Source organism: Cervus elaphus, chromosome 5 (assembly GCF_910594005.1).
Source record: "Cervus elaphus chromosome 5, mCerEla1.1, whole genome shotgun sequence".
Classification (NCBI taxonomy): domain Eukaryota; kingdom Metazoa; phylum Chordata; class Mammalia; order Artiodactyla; family Cervidae; genus Cervus; species Cervus elaphus.
In genome coordinates this window covers 54,813,974-54,838,931 of record NC_057819.1, presented here as the reverse complement: position 1 = coordinate 54,838,931, position 24,958 = coordinate 54,813,974, and the positions used below count along the sequence as shown (strand labels likewise).

Here is a 24,958-nt window from a genome sequence, read left to right as displayed (position 1 = left end):
ACAACAATGTGTTTTATAATTAGCTAGAACAAAACATCTCATTAATATTTACATTCAAAACTTTCTTTATTCTTCAAGTAAACTTTAGAAAGTTTTGACAGACTCTAAAATTACCCCTACTAGAATTTTGATTGGAATTACGCTAAAAATATAAATTAATTTCAGGAGTCATGATATTTATGTTGTAAGTACTTTCCCACTCATGCATGCATTATAGTTCCCTATTTCCTTTATAGCTTTTAATAATTTTTTTAGAGAGTTATTCATAAGTGCTTTGTTGGTTTTGTTGTTACTGCTATAGTGAGTCAGGGTGGTTGATGCCACTGGGAGTTGCATTTATTTACTTTAAAAATTTTACTTGCTGCTTATTGCTGTTATATAGAAGTTATTATTGCAAATTTATCTTGTATCCTGAGACTTTTCTTGAGTCATTTTCTAAATTATTGTAGGAAAATTTTTGTAGTCTTTTAGTTGATGCAAAGATTGTCAGCACTTGAGAATAATCTCATTTTTAGCTATTATAAATTCTGTTTTGTTTTTACAGTAAGGGTTGGAAATTGAAGACCTAAAGTAAGATTTTAGAAGTCTGCTTTTAGATATATAGCCAATGGGAATTTGCTGTATGATGCACAGAGCTCAAATCCAATGCTCTGTGACAACCCAGAGGGGTGGGATGTGGGAGGAAGGTCCAAGAGGGAGGCCCAATATTGTAAAGTAATTATCCTCTAATTAAAGTTTAATTTTTAAAAAGTCTACTTTTGAGATTATTTTCACATCTATTTCAGAGACAAATTCTACTAATTCTACTAATTTTACTATGTGTGTATATGTGTGTGTATATGTTATATATAATATCTGTGAAACAGGTTTTAACTGCTGGATCTTTTAGGGGACAAATACTTGAGTTTTTCAGAAGCAGAGAGGATCTCTGTACTATACAACATCCTGACATATATGTCATCTCTTCCTAGTCCTTTCTAAACTCCACCCCACTTAGCTCTTGCCTTTGGCATAGTATCCCCAAACCTCTCACTGATGGGACTCTTGACCTTTAGTCACCAGGCTGTCTGAGATCAACAACAAGGCATCTCAAGCCCAGCATGCTTTCATGGGGCAATGTGGAAAAGGAAGATATCCAGCTGGGACTTTGGCTATATCCCCATCACACCAGAACTCCTGAGTGGAGGGAAAACGTGAGCAGGAGAGCCTGCCCCATTTAGGGCCACAGGGGATGGATATAGGAACCCAAGAAGCATAAGGTAAAGCCCAATAGAGGCTACTCCATTTTTAAAAATATTGCCTAATTTATTGCTAATCAATAATATTCAATTTATTTGAATACTTAGTTGAAGTTGTCTAAGACAGAATTTTCTATTTTCTTAAGAAAACTTTATGTTCTAATTAAGGCCAGTATTCTACTTGATCATTTATTGTGAAGGCAATGATAAGTGTTAAATAAGGCTTTTGTTTGCATTCACTCTGTGGGATATTTACTTAAGACAACCCAACACTTTGGTGGGTTTGGGTAAATTAGTTCTTGTTTTGTGATGGGAGCTGAGAATTAATAAATAACAAGATAAAGGGAACAAAACAAGTATGAAAGACTCAGGCCCATGTAACACCATTGATACTTCTGCATCATAAACTTTTATTCTTTGCATTTTCACAGTTATCCAGTTTACATTCCATGTATTTCAGCATCACTATGTGAAGGATTGCCCTTCCCCTGCATTCTTTACTTGTACTTTTGGAAGTTATTTTAAGGACTCTTTGGACACTCTGAGACTACACTGGCTTCTGAATATCCACACTGCAAGGAAGACTCCTTACTTTTGCGGATGTCATGACACTTCAGAATATCAAGAGATGTACAGTCTGTTTGAGCGATGAGAATGAGACACGGAATCCATATGTGTACAACAGTGTCCAATGCTTAGTTTAGGGTGAATTTAAAAAGATAAGATAATGAATTATGGTTTTGTTCCAGTGTTAGAATAAGTCGAATCAATAAAGCTACTTCACACAGCTAATGAAGATGATTAATTAGACCAAAGTGTTTTTTGCAGAGTCTACCTTAAAAAAGCTTAATGTAGCAAACTCATGACTTTTGTACATAACTGGCATATTATTTTAATCCATTGTATTTAGAAATCAGTAGATGGTTTACATTTTCTTTAATAGCAACTGATCAGTCTCATGCTTTCTCCTACTATGAAACTATTTCTTCTGACACTTCAAGGCAATTCTGGATGTCTTAGACTTAAAATATTATAAATCTTAAGAAAAACTGTGATAAGGTATTTTGTTTTCCCCAAATTAAATAAAACCTGGTGTTTGATTTAAAGCTAACTCTGTAGTTTTCATCCCCCTGTGTTAAAAACCATATAGAAAGAAATATATGAGGATGTTAGTGAGAAAATCTTAACATCACATCTGCATTGTTGACATGACTGGAAAAAAGTTTGTTTTGAATAAAATACAGAAGAAAGTACAACTTTAACTCAAAAAAGTTATTGCTCTTTTGTTGACAGACAAAATGAAATTTGGTAATTGATGGTACATTTGCAACTTGAAAATTATCATTCCTGACAACAAAATAAGAAAAAGAACCAGGTGGCATTTTTTGATACATGTATTGAATGGCACATAATAAATATTTCGATAAACCACATGTCATAGTGGTGGTAAAATACCTAAACCAGATCATCGGGTTCAAATTTAAATACTGACACTTAAACTAGCTGTGGAATTCTGGGTTAGCTCAGAATTCATTGTCCAGTTCCTTTCTTTGCCAATTCCTTCCCTGATGGCTCAGACGGTAAAGAATCTGGCTGCAGTGAAGGAGACCCAGGTTCAGTTCCCAGGAAGACCCCTGGAGAAGGATGGCTAACCTCTCCAGTATATTCTTTCCTGGAGAATTCCATGGACAGAGGAGCCTGGTGGGCTCTATAGTCCATGGGATCACAAAGAGTCGGACACGACTGAGTGACTTCACTTCACTGTCTATATTATGTGGGTAATAGTATCTCACAGGGTGGTTTGTTGGGGATCCCAAAGGCCACCCTTAGTCTCAATTATTTGTTAGAAGGGTTCCCAAGATTCAGAAAAGCTGTTATACTCACAGTCATAGGTTGGTATTGGGATATATACACTACCGATACTATGTATATAATAGATAACTGATGAGAGCCTACTGTATAGCAAAGGAACTCTGATCAATGCCCTGTGGTCACCTTAATAGGAAAGGAATCCAGAAATGAAGGGGTATATGTGTATGTGTAGCTGATTCACTTTGACCATTTTTGTTTAGTTCTTCTGTGTATTCTTGCCACCTCTGATAGAGAAGAAGAGATTGTTACTGTTTCTGTCCTTTATCGTGCCCATCCTTGCACAAAATGTTCCCTTGATATCTCCAGTTTTCTTGAATAGGTTTCTAGTCTTTCCCTTTTTGTGTCACTTCTTTCTTTGCATTGTTCATTTGAAAAAGCCTTCTTCTCTCTCCTTGCTATTCTCTGTAACTCTACATTCAACTGGGCATATCTTTCCCTTTCTCCCTTGCTTTTTGCTTTTCTTCTTTCCTCAGCTATATGTAAAGCTTCCTCAGACAACCACTTGGCCTTCTGGTATTTCTTTTTCTTTGGAATGGTTTCTCTGCCTCCTGTACAATGTTCCCAACCTCTGTCTACCACATCTAGTTGCTTGAATCTATTCATCACCTCCACTGTCTAATCATAAGGGATTTGATTTACATCATACCTGAATGGCCTAGTAGTTTTCCCTACTTTCTTCAACTTAAGCCTGAATTTTGCAATAAGGAGCCAATGATCTGAGCCACAGTAAGTTCCAGGTCTTGTTTTTACTGACTGTGGAGAGCTTCTCCATCTTTGCTGTAAAGAACATGATCTGATATTGGCATTGACCATCTGGTGATGTCCTTGTATAGAACCATCTCTTGTGTTGTAGAAAGAAGGTGTTCGCTATGACCAGCATGTTCTCTTGACAAAGCTCTGTTAGCCTTTCCCCTTCTTCATTTTGTATTCCAAGGCCAAACTTGCCTTGTTATTCTGAGTATCTGTTGACTTCCTGCTTCTGCATTCTAGTCCCCTATGATGAAAATGACATCTTTTTGGGGGAGGTTTTGTGTCTTAAGGGCCCCTGCGTGTGTGCATGCTCAGTTGTGTCTGACTCTTTGCGATCCCCTGGTCTTCTCTGTCCATGCGATTCTCCAGGCAAGAATACTGGAGCGGGTCACCATGTCCTACTCCAGAGGATCTTCCTGACCTGGGGATCGAACCCATGTCTCCTTTGCCTCCTGCACTGGCAAGCAGATTCTTTACCACTGAGTCACCTGGGAAGCCCCTAAGGGCACATGGGGATGCCCTTAATTCTCTCAGCCACCGTGTGTGACCACATATGTGAACTGGTCACATGTGGTCAGCCAGGGAAGCTCAGCTGACCTGTGGTGTCTAGAGTTTTATTAGAGGTCAGTCACAGAAGCTTGCAGCACCACATGACTGACCTCACTGTTCAGACTTCAGCCCCTCCCCTTCAAGCAAAAAGAGGTGTTCACCATAAATGTTTCTGGCCCACCTGGAGCAGCAGAAACACATATGGAAACTCTCTCATCAGTCAGCCTATTCCGAGAGCTCAGAGGTCATCTTCCAGGAGCTGGACTAAGGCCAGTTCTGAAGGAGGACCTTTCTTTAGAAAGGGTAGCATTTCAGTAACTCAAGCCTGCTGAGTTAACCCTTGTCTGCTCAGTAGTTATGAGGAATAAATGAGTTGATCCAATAACTTAGGATAGTGCTTGGTGCATGTAGGCAAATAAATGAGTCAGCTAGAGTTCTTTTCCTGTAGACCTCTGTGAGCTGAGCAAAGCAGATTAATTTGAATACAAATAAGAAATAGCTGTATTCCATGGATCTTGTGATCATAAGTCCTCAAGTTTGGAATAATGGGCATTACAAGCAAATTAAATATTTTACCTAGGAAAGAGGCATTCCTATAGATGAAGCTATTTGCAAAGCAGAAATAAAGACACAGACGTAGAGAACAATGTATGGACACCAAGGGGGGAAGGAAGGGCTGGGATGAATTGGGAGATTGGGATTGACATATATGCATTATTGATACTATGGATAAAATTGATAATGGATGAGAACCTACTGTATAGCACGGGAAATAGACTCAGTGCTCTGTGGTGACCAAAAGGGGAAGGAAATCCAGAAAAGGAGGGGATCTGTGTACATGTATAGCTAATTCACTTTGCTGTATAGCAGACATTAACACAACATTGTAAAGCAACTATACTCCAATAATTTTTTTTTAAAAGAGAGAAGTTCCTGGTGAAACAACAAATCCTAACATTTTTCTTTTTGTTCTTTGCAGAGCCCTGAAATCAGCAAGGCAGTAATAAAAGAGTAGAAGTATTTGAAGAATACGAGAAAGCAGGTACAAGAGTGGTTCTCAATAATCAACCCATAATGTTGATTTAGATTGATGATTTATTCAAACCTACAGCCCCATTATAAAAATATTTTACAAAAATGCAAGTCTGATGTTTTAGAATGTGTGCGACTTCATATTCTAGATAGATGATTATATCCTAGAGAGGAACTTATTTCTATGTATACATTAAATCAATTTTGAGGATTTCAATTAGGCCAGGCCAAGGGAGACATGGGCTTCCCTTGTGGCTCAGCTGGTAAAGAATCTGCCTGCAGTGCAGGAGACCTGGGTTCGATCCCTGGGTTGGGAAGATCCCCTGGAGAAGGGAAAGGTTACCCACTCCAGTATTCTGGCCTGCAGCATTCCATGGACTGTATAGTCCATGGGGTAAGCAAAGAGTCAGACATGACTGAGCAACTTTCACTCAGGGAGATATGTGAAGGAATTAATTATTATCATTTATTATTAAATTAACACATATTTATAAAAGGCCTGCTATATGGCAAACACTCATCTATGAGGTATTTGGTGATGATAAATTTGGACAAAACAGACATAGTCTATTCCTGCCTTCATGGTGCTTGTAGTCCTGTGAACATGACATGAAATAAATAAACAAGTATCAATATGTAAATAAAAACTGTGATAAATGTTATAAAGAGAAATTCTGTAGGGAAAATGCTGGGAAAGAAGAGAGGAATCTATTATAGATGGACTGAACAGAGGGTGTTTCTTTGGAAGACAGTGTTAAACTCAGAGCTTGAAGTATAAAGCAAAGAGTCCCAGGTAGAAAGGACAGCAGTGAGTAAAGAACGTAACTGAAAAAGATTAAGGAAGGTCACAGAGGTGGAGAGAAGCAGAAAATGAAGCTGTGTTGAAAAATGAGATGGAGATTTCCCTGATGACACAGTGGTTATGACTCCATGCTTCCAGCGCAAGGGATGCAGGTTCGATCCCTGCTCAGGGAACTGAGATCCCACACCCTCTGTGGTGCAGCCAAAGAGAAAGTAAGTGAATGAACATGAATATGGCAATCAGCCTAGTCCCATAGGGTCTTAGTGGTTATGGTAGAAGCGTCTTCAAACCAGCTTTGCTTGGCCAGTTTTTGCCCTTGGCATTTCTGTCCTACGTCATTTGGTCTTTCTTCTGGTCCCCTGGGTATATTAAGACAAACTTTCAAATCTACCACCCAACCCCACCCTCCTACATCTCCTGCCAGTATACAGTATAAAAGGCTTATGACTGTGCAATAAGGTTCTCGGTGAGTCCGGATACTAGTTCTATGATCTGTTCTATATAAAATGGTTTGGGATCAAAAAGGTTTGAAAATTTCTGAATACTGTACCACTCTTAGGAGCTTTAAACACACATCCACATAGGTTCTGGGAAGTTCTGTAGTATATACATATGTGAATGTGTTTGTGTATGTGTGTGCACCTTTAGTGAACTTGCTATTACTTAACCGTTATTTCCAGGTTTACATGAGGAACTGTTTTAGAAGTTTCTGTCTTAGAAATACGTATTTTAAGGGGTTCCTTATCCTCCTGAGGCTGGCCTGCTTTTGGGTAACCTGACCTGTTTTATGGCTTTGCACATTAAATTGTGTTTCATAATTTTCCAGAATCTGGATAATTCAAGCCAAGGGGAAAAAAAAAAACACAACTGTTTGCTTCTATGGGTTAGCTTTTCAGGCAGAAGATTTTTCTTGACCTGAATTATATGGTTAATTGTTTCAAATCCTGATTATACTTTGCATGTGAAAATAATACCTGAAAGTACCAATAAGGAGTACTGGAATAAAAGCTTACTAAGTAATTTTCAATGTTAATATTAGTAATATTTGTTCTCTTAAATAAAAGGAAAACCACAAAAAAAATAGTATCTGCATCTTAGCTGCTCTGAATTTTATTCCTCTCCACTGAAAGTGCTTATTCTCCTTTATTTGTAAAAGTCACAGAATTTTAAAAGTGAGGAAGATATCTTGGGTTGGTGCCTACTTTAGAGTCTAAAGAAATGATTTGGTTTTGTATAAAATGTGGAGATTCTGTATTTGCAGCAATAAAAGTTTTAAGGACTCATAGTGTTAGAGTTAACCTAAGGTTATCCCAGAAGAAAGGTTCTCAGCATGTGTTGGAAAGAACGTTGACTTTTTTAGATCAATTCAGTATCTTTGAATTCAGTTAACTACTCAGTTAACGATTTCTTTAAAAAATCTTGAAAACTTCCCTAGTATTTATAACTTAGAAACAAAAAAGCCTTGTTTCATCCCCAGAAAGATGAGACAGCTGTCCCTTAATTACTACTCTTATTGTTTGCTTTCTACTAGAGATGTGTCTCAAATTTGAAAACTAATTAAACATCTTAATTGAATATGGCTTAAAAAAAGAAAAGAAAGTAAAATGATTAACATGAAAACATAAAACAGGGAGGAAAACAGAGATGGTAATATTACAGCCAGATTGAATAATCACCTATCTTAGAATGAGTTGGTGCCTGGGGAACATGCTTTCTGGCATGAAATTGATCTTTACTGTTTCTTTTTTCAGAAGGAATTTTTGCAACTAAATGACAATTCTTTTAATTTCTTTAAATGGTTTTCAGGGACTGTATTTTGCGCAATATAAAAACAATGAATTTTTAAAGTGTTAAAACTGGAGTTAAATCCCTTCTCCCTAACTCATTCACTGTCTGACCCTGGACAAAATTTCAAATTGTTCTCAATCTCGGTTTACCCATTAATAAAATGAGTATTTTTAAGATGTCCTTTTAAAATATCCATTCTACAATGTGGTTTCTTTTGCATTTGTCTCTTGACTTACACACTGACCAGATATGTTCAGTTCTAGAAAGAAGGGGAAAAAAGGGAAAAGGTAAAAGTAAACAAAACTAAATTTGAGAATGTACATTTAATATCTAGCACAGAATATTGCCAAAACCATAGATTCAGAAATTGCTTTTTGATTCTGTGCCTTGGAGGCAAAGACTAGAAGGCAGGTTCATTAATCCTTTTACCTGAGCTATCTGTTTTTTGGGTTTTTTTTTTTTTTGTGAGTAGTTTGGATTCTGCTGTCCAGATTGTAAATCCCACTTAAAGGTATAGTGACATATTGCTCCTGAATTACTCACAGTACTTTGCCTCTGTGTTGCTCTTTTATTATTTGTTTAATAATATGCATAATAGTTGCTCAGTTATTATTTGTTTACTTCGAGTGAGGCAGTGAACTACCAGGGCAGGAAGGAGGTAACCCTGATTGCCCTATCTCCTGGTGTACAAACACCATGTCTAACATTGGAAACACAAGCGGTTATGCCTCCCTGTGGATGATTTCATTCAATGATAATGTACCCACTTCCTGTTGCTGCTCCATGCACTCTGCTCCTATCTGACTAGCTAATTTCCTGTTATTTATGCATATTCTACATTTGTAGCTTTAGGTCTTTGTTCGCACTGCCTCCACTTTTGGTATTTTTCTTCCTTATTTTCTCTCATTTTCCCTCCCTCTTCCCTGCCTTCCCCTCCCCTTTCCTTTTATCTGTACCCACCTTTCTGGTGCATAAATCTCTTAAAGTCTGGCCAAATAGCATCTCCTCCATGAAGCAGTCACAGGTTATCTGTTGAGATAATTATCTTACCCACTTTGCTTTCTGTTTTCTTGTGTGTTGTGTTCAGGCACTGTTCCTTGTTGCCCATTCATTTATATATAAGGTGATGCTGAACACAGAGCCAATCAGAGAGCCCAGCCACACTGTATTTTAATGGCTCTTTCCTTTTACCCTCCACTCTCTTTTTGTTACCATTTACCAAACAGCTCAACAAGGGACTGGACCTCTGACAGTGTTTGCTGCTTGATTGAACACTGGTTTCTGAGTTACTGGTGGCATGAATTTAGGCCATTGAGCACCAGGTTGCAGTAATAACAGTTGTGAGTCCAGTTGCCTTTCTAAATGTGTTCTTAGTTTTGACAGCTATGTACCTTGCAGTCAGGAGCCTAGCTCTGCCCCTAGTGGTCAGTTTAAAAAAAACTGACATCTTAATAATGAGACTTTGAATCCATGAACACACACACACATATGTATATCTTCATTTGATTTTGTCTTATTTCTTTTATCGGTGTTCTGTAGATTATAACATAAAGATTCTGTACATATTTTGTTTGGTTTTGTTTCTAATTTTTTGCTTTTTGGTCCTATAATAAATGGTACTTTTAAAAAGTTTATTTTTCCATTTTCATAGCTATTTTGTAGACAGTTGATTTTTGTATATTGACTTTATATCGCACAACTTTGATAAAATTTTTTCTAGCTTTTTTGGTAGATATTTTTGGCTATTTTCTACACAGATAATCATGTTGTCTGCAAACAGATATAATGTTAGTTGTTTCTTTCCAATCTGTATGTCTTTTGTTTTTTCCTTGCCTTATTGCTTTGCTTATGACTTCTGCTGTGAAACTGAAGAGGAAAGGTGAGAGTGGGAATTCTTAACTTATTCCTGATCTTAGCATCAAAGTACTGAGCCTTTTATTTTCTAGTTGTGATGGTAACTGTTGCACTTTTGTAGATTTCCATAATCAAAGTTCTTGGCTTTCATTCTTAAGTTGCTGAGAGTTTTTTGTTTGTTTTTTTATTAAACAATTTTCTGAATGCGAGTTTCTTTTTTCTGGATGTTGAATTTTTGTCAGTTACTTTTTTTGCATCTTTGAGATGATCATATGTGTTCAATTTTTGAATGTTGAACTAGTTTTGCATTCCTAGATAAACCCCTCTGTATACCAGTTCACTCTAGAATGAACAACTTTTGTATACTGTTGAATTAGATCTGTTATAGCTAAGCTTTTGTTGATATTTTTTTCTGAGTCAAATTTCATGAGCATATTTTTCTGTTTTTTTTCTTTTTTATAGCATCCTTGATTTTGCACTGACATAATGCTGGCGTCATAAAAGAAATAGGAAATTATTCCCCATTTTTGGTTTTGTCAAAGAGTTTGTGTAGATTTTTATTATTTGTTCTTCAAATTTTTAGTACCACTCATCAGGAAAGTCAGCTAGCCTAGAGTTTTGTTTGTAGCTTTTAAATATGAATCCAAGTTTTGTAATAGGTACAGGACTATTCAACTTGTACATTTCTTCTTGAGTGAAATTTGGCAGTTTTTGTTCAAGAAATTTGTTTAATTTTATATAATTATGCTTCAAAAAATTGAAGTATAGTTGATTTAAAATGTTGTGTTACTGTCTGGTGTAAAGCAGTGATTCAGTTATACATACACATGTGTATTCTTTTTCAGATTCTTTTCCACTATGGTTTATTACAATATACTGAGTATAGTTTTCTCTGCTATATAGTAAGACCTTGTTTTATTGTTACATTTGTTTTCATATTATTCAGAATATCTGTTTATTGTTTAAGTTCTGGTTTGTAGTGATGTCTCATCCTCCATTCCTAATATTGCTAATGTATAGCTTCTCTCTTTTTCTTGGTCAGTCTGGATAAATTTATCAATTTTATTTATCTTTGCAAAGAAATAGCTTTTGGATTTATTGAATTTTTTTCAATTGTTTTAATTTTCAATCATATTTATTTCTGCTTAAATTTGTATTATTCCCTCCCTTATGGGAGTATGTAGTCTTTCTAGTTTTACTAGAAAACTAGTTTTACTAGAATGTACTCTTTCTAGTTTCCTAAGGTAACTTGGATCATAGATTTGAAACTTTTCTAATATTAATATAATAAATTTTTATAAGTACTTCTATTATTGGTACATTCCACAGATTTTGTTATTATTCTTTACTTTCATAATTCAAATTATTTTCTAATTACTCTTGTGATGTCCTCTTTGGCCCAGTGGTTATATAACAGTGTGTAACCTATTTCCCTAATATTTGTATTTTTTAGATACTTTTCTGTTATTGAATTCCAGTTTAATTACATTATGTTCTGAAAATATACATGTATGATTTAAATTCTTTTAAGCTTGCCACAGTCTTTTGGCTCATGTCAAAAAATAAGAACTTCCTTCAGGTCTGAACTGAAAGAAAAGAGAGGGGAAAATGAAAAAATCAGCCACATGTGGTTTACCTCTTTACATTTTAGCTCTTTCTCACAATTTTCCTGCTTTTGTTTATTTTTCAAAATGCTCAAGTAGCTTGATTTTTGGGTCTACTTGTAATCAGTGAGGCATATGATATTCAGTTTCCTTGGTCCATTTCTGCTAGAAATGCAATACCTAAAATTTTGCATATATTTATTTAATCCTCTCCACAATTCATTAAACAGGGATTACCATTTTCCCAACTTATGATGAGGAAACTAAGGAATGGTTTGATTTACTTAATTGCCCTAGATCCCAAAGGGACAGAACCTTGGCAGTCTGGGTCCGGAATAGCTCTCTTCACCACTTTGCTATGTCACTCATGCTGAATTACTGTAACAATAAGTGCCATTCCTTCCCAGGTGGCTCAGCAGCAAAGAATCCTCCTGCCAATGCAGGAGACACAGGAGACATGGGTTCAGTCCCTGGGTGGAGAAGATCCCCTGGAGAAGGAAATGGCAACCCACTCCAGTATTCTTGCCTGGAGAATCCCATGGACAGAGGAGCCTGGCCAGCTGCAGTCCATGGGGTCACAGAGTCAGACTGAGCATCTGAACATACAGGCATGAGAGGGATTCAGATATACACACTAGAGTAACATAGAGTTAAATTATAAAAGGCCCTAGAACAACAGCAAGAAATAGTCAAGTCAAACAAAGACACGCTTAAGAACTTGCCAGACAAAGGGAAAACAATTGGTGAAGAAATTCCCAGAGTAGTTCACTAATGGGAAGTAATGAGGCAGTATTAAGTGCTCAAATGTTTATAGGGAGGGAGAGAGGGGTTTGGGGAGTAGGGGGTTGGAGAGAGGAGGGAGAGGAGGGTGAAGAGGTGGATGTTATATTGGTTATGCTATTTAAGGATTAAAATTAGTACTTTGGACAGAATATAAAAGAAAGTTTTTCCATTTAAACAGGTTATTCTCTATAGCAGATTCTCAAAAAATACATGTCACATGAATGAATGATTATGATATTTTCTTTCCTTGCTTTTCCTTACATGAGAAGTAAAAACAGTCCTAAAAGTTGGAGAGCCTTAGCTTGAGATTGAAAAGATGGGAAAGGAAAAAGATTTATTCAGTATTCAGGCATAAATCAATGACTTACTTTCACATAAAACTACACTTAAATTCCATACTGTCTCAGTAATAACTCTTTATATACTCTAGCTGAAAGGGCTTCTCTGGTGGCTCAGTGGTAAAGAGTCTGCCTGCAATGCAGGAGCTGCAGGAGACGTGAGTTCGATCCCTAGGTTGGGAAAATCCCCTGGAGGAGGGCTTGGCAACCCACTGCAGTATTCTTGCATGGAGAATTCCATGGACAGAGGAGCCTGGCGGGCTATAGTCCATAGAATTGCATAGAATCAGACACGACTGAAGTGATTCAGCATACATACATACTATAGCTGATCCTAGATTAGCTCATGTTTTAAAGGGAATTCACTCAATTAATCTATGATTTCTTTAGTTGCATGAGAGGCACCAGAGAAACTAAATGAATTTGCAGGTGGAACAATGGCTTGAAACGTCACTATTCAGCTTTGTTCTTTTTGTTGTTATTCTTCCCAATTCAGATTTAACAATTAAATTTTATTTTTTTGAGTACCTATTGTTTGCTCTTATTGTAGTGCAGTTTTATTGAGTAAATATTTTAAGGTAGAATGTGTGATTGTGTACACATTTGAGTGTAAAGAAACTGCTTTCAGTGAGAGAATTCAGACTTATTATCTGTATGCAGTAAGCAGTGTGATGGAGAAATCTTAGTTAGGTCACACTATATTCTTTGTAGATAACCTCAGGCACTCTATGAACATCTCTGGAGAGTTAGAGCGAAATTGTAATGATCACAAATATGCATTTATTCTTGCCTGTCATAATAAAAAGCAGAAGATAAAATTTTAATTAAATTCATTATCTGTCTTACTTTGAAATTTCAGATTTCAAAAGAAAATGAGAAATTAATCATCAGAAACCATAGCTAATTCAGTCAATACTAATTTGAACCTGAAATGTAGCCTCAAAAGGAATTCAGTTGGTTCTGTGAATGAATAACTTCTGATGTCTGTATTAGAAATGGCCTGAGGATATAGCCAAAGCTTCAGTTTTAGTTTTTCTCAAACACATAGTATTTAACTGGCCTTGGGTGGATGTGAGGGATGTTAAAGACTTTGCAGTATTTGACGTTGCTGAGACAGCACTTCCTCAAAGCCCTCTTTAGTATGTGTGAAGGAAGAATCAACCTCCATCAAAATTAAACTTCTCTCTGCATGCCTCTGCTTCTTGAGATAGGCTTGAGATGGACTGCTAGGAGCCACTACATTTGGAATATGCAGCTGCTGAATAATAGTATCAGGAGAAAAGCTCTGTCATCTTAAGTATAGACAGTAGACTCCTGTCCTTTAGATAATTTTCAGATGACAGAGAAGGCCATTTAAAAATACCCAAGCATCTAGTGAATTTCTATAAAACTCTCTTGTACCTTTTTTTTTTTAAACCTCTGCTGTATGATAGCAATTTAAAAAAAAAAAAAAACGTATTTAGGGCTGGTGACCAGTTTTATAAGCTTTTGTTAAATAAGCAAATGTCATGTGTCACATGAAGTATTTATAGAGAAAAATTTCCTTGAAATTTCAACCTTTTCTGGAACATTCGATGAAAATTCCTATCCTTTGGATGATGTGTGAGAAGCAACCGAAAGTATCATACTGTGAAGAAAAATCAAAATTAGAAGAACAAATATTATATGTTAACCCATACCTGTGGAATCTAGAAAAATGGTATCAGTTCAGTTCAGTTCAGTCTCTCAGTCATGTCCGACTCTTTGCAACCCCATGAATCGCAGCACCAACTCCTGGAGTTTACCCAAACCCATGTCCATTGATGGGCAAACACCATGTCCATCAGTGATGCCATCCAGCCATCTCATCTTCTGTCCTCCCCTTCTCCTCCTGCCCCCAATCCCTCCTAGCATCAGGGTCTTTTCCAATGAGTCAACTCTTCGCATCAGGTGGCCAAAGTATTGGAGTTTCAGCTTCAGCATCAGCCCTTCCAATGAACACCCAGGACTGATCTCCTTTAGGATGGACTGGTTGGATCTCCTTGCAGTCCAAGGGACTCTCAAGAGTCTTCTCCAACACCACAGTTCAAAAGCATCAATTCTTCCGCGCTCAGCTTTCTTCACAGTCCAAATCTCACATCCATACATGACCACTGGAAAAACCGTAGCCTCGACTAGATGGACCTTTGTTGGCAAGAAAAATGGTCTAGATGATCCTATTTGCAAAGCCGAAATAGAGACACAGGTGTAGAGAACAAACGCGTGGATGCTGAGGAGGTGTGGGGTGAATTAGATTGGGACTGACACGTGTACACTACTGGTCCCGAAGTGTAAGCTGGGTCGCTAATGAGAACGCAGCGCACAGCAGAGCGAGCTCTGTTTCGTGCGCCGTGGTGACGGAAGGGCCGAGAACGCTCACAGGCGGGGATCCGTGTGTGCGCATGCCTGATTCATGCTGGTGCACGGTAAAACTGGCAGCGTTGTAAAGTCACCATGCTGCCATAAAAATAATAAAAAAAGAAAGAAAGAGGAGGCTAAAAGCCCACCTTAGAACAAGAGGACTTCTAGCCAACCCCAGAGTGGCTGCTAAGCCTGTGGAGCTTTTCTGTCCCACCTCTGGGTCTCAATGTTCCCACCTCTTGAATGGAATGGACCCTAGTTGCCTTAAGTCTCCATTCCCGTACTGTGTTAGAACATTGTATCTCAGTGTTTGAAAGAGTAGTGATAGTAGACATGTGTAACCAATCTCTTGCAAGGGTTGACTGAGATTAAATCAAGCATATTTTCACATATTTACTTTGTAATTCTTCAGGTTGCTTTCCTTTTTATGGCAACACAGAACACGGTCTATCTAACAAGTCAGGTGGCAGACTCACTATATTTCCAAAGCTGGTCCAAGTGCTTCCTGTTAGGATCTTTGATTATTGTTAGAAACTTGAAATTCTGGGCTTCCCTGATAGTTCAGACAGTAAAGAATCTGCCTGCAGTGCAGGAGACCTGGGTTCAGTCCCTGGATCGGGAAGATCCCCTGGAGAAGGGAATGGCACCCATTCCAGTATTCTTGCCTGGAGAATCCCCATGGACAGAGGAGCCCGGCGGGCTACAGTCCCTGGGTTGCAAAGAGTCAGACATGACTGAGTAAGATTTTAAAGTCTGATGCAAATCTGTTGTGGTGCTGAAGTGTTCTGAGTTCTCAGGGTTAAGAATACCTTATCACCGGAATTGACAGAGCCTCCCTTTCTTACTTTGTATACAGTGGAGATCCATGTCGTTCTTATCCTAAACTGAAACAAATGAGCAGCAGGCAGACTGACCTCTGATGGTGAGCCAAAAGCATAAATCTTTGACTATGATTGTTCTAGGGAGTTCTCTGTATTGCTTCTTTGTGTTCTGTCCTTCTGAACATCAAGAATTTGCTAGTTTCAGTGACCATCTAATACTCATTGTGATTTAGAATTATTTCTTACCTTATTATTTGCCTTAAAGTGGTGCTTCTCAAGCTTGAATATTCATAAAAATCATCTGTGCTATGGTGTGAATTCTAATTTAGTAGACCTGGGGTTTGGCTCAGGTTCTGCATTTCTCACAAGCTTCCAAGTGATGTAGATACTGCAGATCCAGGAACCACATTTTAAGTGGAAAAGCCTTCAAATAATGTTTTTTGGTTATGTTCTATCCATGCGTCTTCTATTTCATGTCTGTGATACTTCCTCATGTTAAAGGAAGCATAGTTAACTAATTCGGTACTGAGCCCCCAAAGCTGGACTTCTAATCAAAGTGGAGCCCTGACAGCTTGCATCTTTATTCCTCTCATGACAAAGTATCTCCTCACCAAGTTTAATATTAGTGGTAAAACCATACTGATAGCCTGGGGAATTCAATTGTCCTCTGACACAATTGGTTAATTGGTTTTCCTGGGCAGAATCATTGCCCCTGAATGTGTATCCATTGCTCTGATGGGAGTTATCCTGTGTCTGTTGAGGACCCTCATGAGAAGACAGGGGATTTTGACCTTAAATATATGTTTGATTTTGATTTTTAGGTAAAATACCTGCCAACTTATGCCATTTTTTCCCAAAGAAAAATTTTTCCCTGAAATCATATTTTAAGTTCTGCAATTACTTTTGAATGATGAAACAAATAATAAACCCCTGTTACGGAGAATATGGTCCTGGTTGAACAAATGTGAATGTAATTCTCTTGCAGTAATGGTAGCCTTCAAAGCACTTGACATTTCCCATGAGGAGAAAGGAGCTGAGAAGGCAGAGGTAAATTCCACCTGGATCGTATTCCTTCTTTTACCTCTTCTTGTCCCCATATAGCATTTGGCTGATCCTCAGAAGTTCAGCCCATCCATGTACATATTGCAAATTGTGGATGTTTAGAAGTTTTTAAAGTGATTTAGCATCCTGAATTGTATTTGGTTTATCAGAATGAAGTCCTGGCTCCAGAAGGTTTTGCAACAATAACATGAAGTGAGCAGTTTAGTAGCTTAGTTACTGAAAAGCTATTTGTTGTTGTTCAGTCACTAAGTCATGTCTGACTCTTTTACCACCCCATGGAGTGTAGCCCGCCAGGCTCCTCTATCCATGGGATTTCCCAGGCAAGAACACTGGTATGGGTTGCCATATCCCTCTCCAGGGAGACTTCCGGAGGCAGGGATTGAACCCGCATCTCCTGCTTGGCTGGCATATTCTTTACAACTGAGCCACTTGGGAAGCCCATGAAAGGTTATCCCATCAACATAATATGTGTGTGTTAGTTGCTCAGTCGTGTCCAACTCTTTGCGACCCCATGGACTGTAGCCTGCCAGGCTCCTCTGTCCATCAAATTCTCCAGGCAGGAATACTGGAGTGGGTAGCCATTTCCTTCTCCAGGATGGAACCCATGTCTCCTGCATTGCAAACATGTTCTTTACCACTAGCAGTACCTAGGCTACACTCCATCAACATAATAGAAATTTGCTATTCTAGTTTTTTTTTTTTTTGAGATGGATGGGAAATAACAATTCATCTGACACATTACATCAAAGCACTGTTTGTAAACCTAAATGAAAGCCGCAGGTATATAGTGTCATCAAGCCTCCAAATACTCTCCTTCTGGACTTCAGCCTGAACTGGCCAAGAAGCATCTTTCACCAGAGGTTCACTTAGAAACAAAGAACAGTCCATGGTACGATGTCTCCACACCTGTGTCATCCTGGGGTACATCCTAAACCACAAGAGCCTCTTGTCAGGTATTCTGGCCCATTATTTCATTCCCATTTTGCCACGAGCTTCGTTGGCTATGACTCAATCTTCCTTGGATCCTCCCACTTTTGAAAATTACATAAAGTCTTTGGAGTCTTTTTTTTCCTATGAAAAATAGTCCCACCTGCCTTCTACCTCTTGAGAAAATATTTTGTCTCTTTGATGTAATGGGGACCTGCTTTTCTGCAGTTTTCTGCTACCTTGCTTTCTACTGTAATGAAGACTGACCACATATACAGAGCCTGGAGGCAGGGTTACTGTTTTCCAGGTGTCATGAGAGCCCTCCTAAGCTGTTATGCCTGGCTATGCCACACCTCCACCCCTGTTGATCCTGCTCATTGGCCAAACTCCGGTTCTGTTTACTTTTCTACCAGACACAAGGTCTTCTCTTGGCCAACATATTCTTTTGGGCCATTGCAATGTCCATGGGAATAACCCCACCTAGCATCCTTCCTGGCACCATTTCTTTGTCTTATGGAGTCTAGTGACCATGAACACCACTCTTTTTTATCTACCCATTTATCCCATAAAAGTTCCCTGGACTTATCACTTAGGACTAAATTCTTCTTTTAGCTTCCAATATGTCACATCTTTCCCCTTAATGACTTCCCACTCCAGCCTAGAAACTTTTCAGCCACATTAGTATTACATCCTTGGCTTCACCCTTCTCTCGCTGCATCTGTAGACAGGACCCCAACACTATGTCAACTAAACTGTCCTTCTTCACCAGGCTGATGAGCCCTGCTGGAGAAAGTCACACAGCTGGTTAGACGGAAGTCTCCATAAACCTGTGTCTCCAGGCTCAGATAGATCCATACAGTTGTCCCACCTACATGTTCCTCACCCAGTGCTCAGAAAGACCAGCACAGGATTCCATCCCTCTTCTCAAAGCTCTGTGTTCCTCCTATTTCGTCTCAACATATTAACATAAATTAGTTAAATTCATGAGTATTTATGACATACCTAAGTCACAAAGAAGAATATAGTAGATGTTTTATACCTGTTACCCAGTTTTGTTTTTTACATGAGAGTTTTTTTTTTTTTTTTAAATTTTCTTGGCTGTGCCACATACCATGTGGATTCTCAGTTCCTTGACCAGGGATCAAACCTGTGCCCCCTACGTTGTAAGCGTGGTCTTAACCACTGGACCACCAGGCAAGTCCTTACCCAGTTTAGTAAATCAAACTTTCTCAGTAGAGTTGAAGACACCTCCGATCCCCCTCCTGATCACATCTCACACACCCTTCCTCCCAAATATCATCACAATTCTGTTTTAGTGTTTGTTGTGCATTTCTCTATAATTGTACTTATGATGTATGTGGACCCCTGTGCAATACAGAACTGGAATATTATTTTATATGTTTTAAAATTTTCTATGAGTGCCCTTGTCTTTCTTTCTCCCTCTCTCTGTCGTATGGCCCTCTTCACTCTTTCTCTTTTCTCTATGCTTTGTGAAGTTAATCAGTGTTAATTAATTAACTTGAAGTTAATCAAGTATCAATTGATACTTGAAATGAAAATTCATCATATATGGGATGAATAGACCACATTATATTTTTCTAGTTTATTATTGATGGGCTTATTTCAATATTTATTTTTAGAAGTTGACTCATTGTAAACATCCTTTCAACTGTCTTCTGGTATGCATTTGTTTAAATTTTTCTCAAATGTATGCTTAGAAGTAGAATTGCTTTTCAACTTTACTAGTATTACCAAATTATTTTCCATTATGATTAGAACATCTTAAGTGCATGAAAGTTTCTGTTACTCCAAATCCTCATTAATATTTGAGGTTTTGAGACTTCAAAATTTTTACTTATTGATGGTTATGTAATTTTAGTCTGCCTTTCCATGATAACTAGTGAAGTTCAAAATCTCTTAATATGTTTCTTGGCAATTTGTGTTTAATATTTTTGAGATACTTATTTACATGTTTTGCTAGTTTTTTCTGCTGGGTTTGTTTTTCTAACATTCTTAAACTTTTTTGGAAACTAAATCTTTATTAGGTATCTTAACTGCACACATTATTTCCTTTTTCTACTTGTTTTAGGTTTTATTTGCTCCTTTTCTAGTTTTAAGGGAAAACTTAAATCACTGATGTGATATATTTTTTATAAGCATTTAATACTCTAAATTTCCCTTCAAACATATTCTGATATGTACTGTAGTAATTTCATTCTGATTCTAATGAGTGTGAGTATGTTTTATATACACACACTTGTTTTTATTGCAATTGTCTTCAATTTGTTAAGGTTTGTTTTATGATCTAGGATATAATCTTAATGAATATTCCAAATATACTTTGAAATAAATATGTGTATTCTGTTGCTGTTGAATTCATTATACTATAAATGTCAATTAGGTCAAATTGTTGGCAGTGTTATTAAGTCTATTAAAAGTGTCATACTTTATTTTTTTGGGCTCCAAAATCACTATGGATGGTGACTGCAGCCATGAAATTAAAAGACAGTTACTCCTTGGAAGGAAAGTTATGACCAACCTAGATAGCATATTAAAAAGCAGAGACATTACTTTGCCAACAAAGGTCTGTCTGGTCAAGGCTATGGTTTTTCCAGTGGTCATGTATGGATGTGAGAGCTGGACTGTGAAGAAAGCTGAGCATGGAAGAATTGACACTTTTGAACTGTGGTGTTGGAGAAGACTCTTGAGAGTCCCTTGGACTGCAAGGAGATCCAACCAGTCCATCCTAAAGGAGATCAGTCCTGGGTGTTCATTGGAAGGACTGATGCTGAAGCTGAAACTCCAGTACTTTGACCACCTCATGCGAAGAGCTGACTCTTTGGAAAAGACCCTGATGCTGGGAGGGATTGGGGGCAGGAGGAAAAGGGGGTGACAGAGGATGAGATGGCTAGATGGCATCACTGACTCGATGGGCATGAGTTTGAGTAAACTCTGGGAGTTGGTGATGGACAGGGAAGCCTGGTGTGCTGCGATTCATGGGGTCGCAGAGAGTCGGACATGACTGAGCGACTGAACTGAACTGAACTGAACTGATATCCTCACTGACTTATGTTAACTTGTTCTGTCCATTAATGAGAGAGGGATGTTGATATCTCCAAGCATATCATTGTAGATTTGTCTGTTTCTCCTTTTAATTAAGTTTTTGCTTCATGTATTATGAAGCTTTGCTGTTAGGCACATGTGTGTAATGTCCCTTTTGATATTCCTTGATGTGAAATCTATTTCAATTACATTAATATAGTCACTCCAGTTTTCTTTTGACAAATGTTTGCATGGTTTACATTTTTTGATCCTTTTACTTTAACCTATGGCTATGTACTTTGACCACCTCATGCAAAGAGTTGACTCATTGGAAAAGACCCTGATGCTGGGAGGGATTGAAGGCAGGAGGAGAAGGGGACGACAGGGGATGAGATGGCTGGATGGCATCACCGACTCAATGGGCATGAGTTTGAGTAAACTCCGGGAGTTGGTGATGGACAGGGAGGCCTGGCATGCTGCGATTCATGGGGTCGCAAAGAGTCAGACGCAACTGAGCGACTGAACTGAACTGATGTATGTCATTCTATTTAAATATAACTACAAAGCATATATTTCATATTTCAGTTCAGTTCAGTCACTCAGTTGTGTCTGACTCTTTGAGACCCCATGGACTGTAGCACACCAGGCCTCCCTGTCCATCACCAACTCCCAGATCTTACTCAAACTCATGTTCATTGAGTTGGTGATGCCATCCAACCATCTCATCCTCTGTTGTCCCCTTCTCCTCCTGCCCCCAATCCCTCCCAGCATCAGGGTCTTTTCCAATGAGTCAGCTCTTAGCATCAGATGGTCAAAGTATTGGAGTTTTAGCTTCAGCGTCAGTCCTTCTAATGAATATTCAGGACTATGAATATTGGATGAATCAATCAGCCAATGAATGATTTCCTTTAGGATGGACTGGTTGGATCTCCTTGCAGTCCAAGGAAATCGCAAGAATCTTCTCCAACACCACAGCTCAAAAGCATCAGTTCTTCAGCACTCAGCTTTCTTTATAGTCCAACTCTCACATCTATCCTTGAATACTGGAAAAATATATAAATTTCATATATATATGAAGCATAAATATAACTATGAAGGGCTTCCCGGGTAGCTCAGCTGGTAAAGAATCTGCCTGCAATGCAGGAGACCCAGGTTTGATCCCTGGGTTGGGAAGATCCCCTGGAGGAAGGCATGAAACCCACTCCAGGATACTCATCTGGAGAATAACCACAGACAGAGGAGCCTGCTGTGTTACAGTCCGTGGGGTCATAGAGAGTCGGACACAACTGAGCAACTAAGCATAGAACAGCATGAAGCATATAGTCAGGACTTACTTTTTTAATCCAAGCTGATAGTCTCACTCTTTTAATTGAAGTATCTGTGTGTGTGTGGGTTTTTGCATTTAATGTAATTATTGATGTGGTTGGATTAAGAGCAAACAGTCTACTTTTATATATTCTAGTGATGTAATTTGTATACTATCATTTTAGCATGAAAATGAAAGTGAAAGTCACTCAGTCATGTCCACCTCTTTGCAACCCCATGGACTGTAGCCCACCAGGCTTCTTGGTCCATGGGGATTCTCCTGGCAAGAATATTGAAGTGGAAAGCCGTCTCTTTCTCCAGGGGATCTTCCCAACCCAGGGATCGAACACTGGTCTCCTCCATTGCAGGTGGATTCTTTACCATCTGAGTGACCAGAGAAGTCTATCATTTTAGTGTAAAAGCAATAATAACTCCCTGTTCTTCACTCTCATCATCTTACTACTGATATTATTTTTTACATATGCTAGAAGCATACAAGACATTGCTACTAATTGTGCTTTAGACCAGTGTTTGGTAGATGCTAGTCTGCAGGTCAAACAAACTCTGAATACCAATTTGTTTTGCAAATAAAATATTAGTGTCACCTGGCCAGGCCTACCTGTTTATGTATTTTCAGTATTTGCTTTCACACTGTAGCATTACAGTTGAGTGACTCTGACAGACTCCATGACTCCAAAAGCCTAAAATATTTACTGTTTGTCCTTAACAGGAAAATTATGCCCACCTCTGCTCTGGGAAATTATCTTTTATAGTTACTCAAAGTAAGAAGAGATGAAATTAACATTTATTTTCCTTTACACCATTTATAGTGCTCTTCATCTCTTGTGTAGATCCAGATAGTTCTCTGTTATGTCACGCTTGAATAACTTCCTTTAGTATTTCTTGCTGTGCAGGTCTGCTTGTAATGAATTTGTCACTTTTTATTTGTCTGGGTAAAAGTCTTTGTCTCTCTCAATTTTTACAGGTTATTTTTACATTGTATAGAATTTTGGTCTGATCATTTTTCTGCTTTCAGAACTTTAAATATGCCACTTACATAGTTCCTAAGAAGTCCAAAATGTTGTCTTATTTCTGTCATTCTATACGTACTTTGCATTTTTTGCTCTGGTTACGTTAAAATTTTTTTCCTTAACTTTGGTTTTTAGTAGTTTGAATAAGTTTTTTTTTTTTTTTTTTTTAATTTGCTTGTTTGATTATTGGGGGTGTGTGTGTGAGACTATCTGCCTGCTCGTTTCTGCGCATCCTAGATCAGGGTTCTGATGTCTTGAAATATTTTTGTCTTTTACATTCCTAGCATTTCCATTTGATTCTTTCCAATGCAGCTGCTAAGTCACTTCAGTCGTGTCCGACTCTGTGTGATCCCATAGACGGCAGCCCACCAGGCTCCCTAGTCCCTGGGATTATCCAGGCAAGACCACTGGAGTGGGGTGCCATTGCCTTCTCCGATTCTTTCCAATAGTTTCTGCTAAAAATATCCATCTGGTCATGCAGGTTGTCTGCCTTTTCCATTGCAGTTTTTAGTGTATTCTCTTTCTGATAATTCCAACTTCTGCATCACATGAGTCCGGTTTTCTTGATCGCTTATTTGCTTTTCTCCTGACTGTGTTTTTATTGTTGTTGTCTTGAGTTTTTGGGCCTTATGGATAGGGCTTTCTCAGCGATTCTGTCCTTCTCTTAGGAATAGAGGATCTGTAATGAAACACTCTCAGGAAACTTTCCTCCCCCATCTCTTGCTTCCATCCGCTAATCACAGTGAGTTTTCACCTGTGCCCTGATGGCAAGAGTGTTGGCCATTTTTGTTCTAGAGAGAGGCGGGTCCAAGTGATGTGCTGTTTTTTCTGCTGTTCGCCTCCCACAGTCCTGCATTACCAAGGATGCTTTCTTCATATCCTGTTCTGCTCTCAGTCTTTCTTATGAGCGTCTGGTGAGGTTCATGAAGAAAAAAGTCTGTTGGTGGATACAAATTACCTTTGAGTTTGTGGCTCTCAGTAGCTGTATATGCTCATGGTAACCTACCCTGACCTTTAGTAAGTCATTAAATATTTTGATTGAATTTCCATTTCAAACTTGTTTGGAACAGGACATCCCTTCCTCCGGTGAAAGACAGCTCTGCTCTCTGGAGGAATTTATCTTTGCTAAGAGCTCAGGCTGGTTGGTTGCTCTGAGACCTCAGCTCTCTGCTTAGTTAAGGAAAAGTTAGGATTTTATATACTATTCAGCTTTTTCTTGAGTTTCTGGTAGGAGTAATAGTCTTTCCATCCTTGTGTAAATAGAAACTGAAAACTTCTGTGTTCCAAACTTATTTTCCCTGTATATAAATTATCTCACACTTTATATGGTATCTGTTGCTTACAGAATATATTTATTTTAATGTAGTCAAATTTATTAGCATTTTTCTTTATGAACTGTGCTTTTGAAGTCAGGTTGACACATCTTTACTTACCCAGAGTTCACAAATATGTCCTTTTCTTGAAAGAAAAACAAAAACAAAAAGCGCCATGGGGCGAATATCCTTAAGTTTCTCTCCCTTACGTGTCCGATCGTATCTAATTTTCTGTTCACCCCTCCTTTCACGATAGCAGATACTAGCATCCAGATTTTCCTTGTCCCATCAATCATCTCTTTTGTTCTTAATATTTAATTCCTCTTTATTCTTTTGGTTATGTCCTTTTCAGTATTATATGCACACGTGTCCCCATGCTTTAAAAAAAGGTGAAGTCATCTCTTAATCCAGTGGCATTGTTTACCTGAGAAACAATGATGTTGGTACCCTTAGTCACTCCTCTCTGCT

The 24,958-nt window shown here is 38.2% G+C and overlaps 1 protein-coding gene across 3 annotated transcripts in view; it reads left to right on the top strand.

Moving 5' to 3' along the window:
* Positions 1-24,958, top strand: part of INPP4B (inositol polyphosphate-4-phosphatase type II B) — an 839,852-nt gene that overhangs the window by 400,173 nt on the left and 414,721 nt on the right. For all 3 annotated transcript variants that reach the window (XM_043902501.1, XM_043902500.1, XM_043902502.1), the window contains exon 3: positions 5,389-5,451. The gene's annotated coding sequence lies outside the window, so the exon portion shown is untranslated. The remainder of the gene's footprint in view (positions 1-5,388; positions 5,452-24,958) is intronic.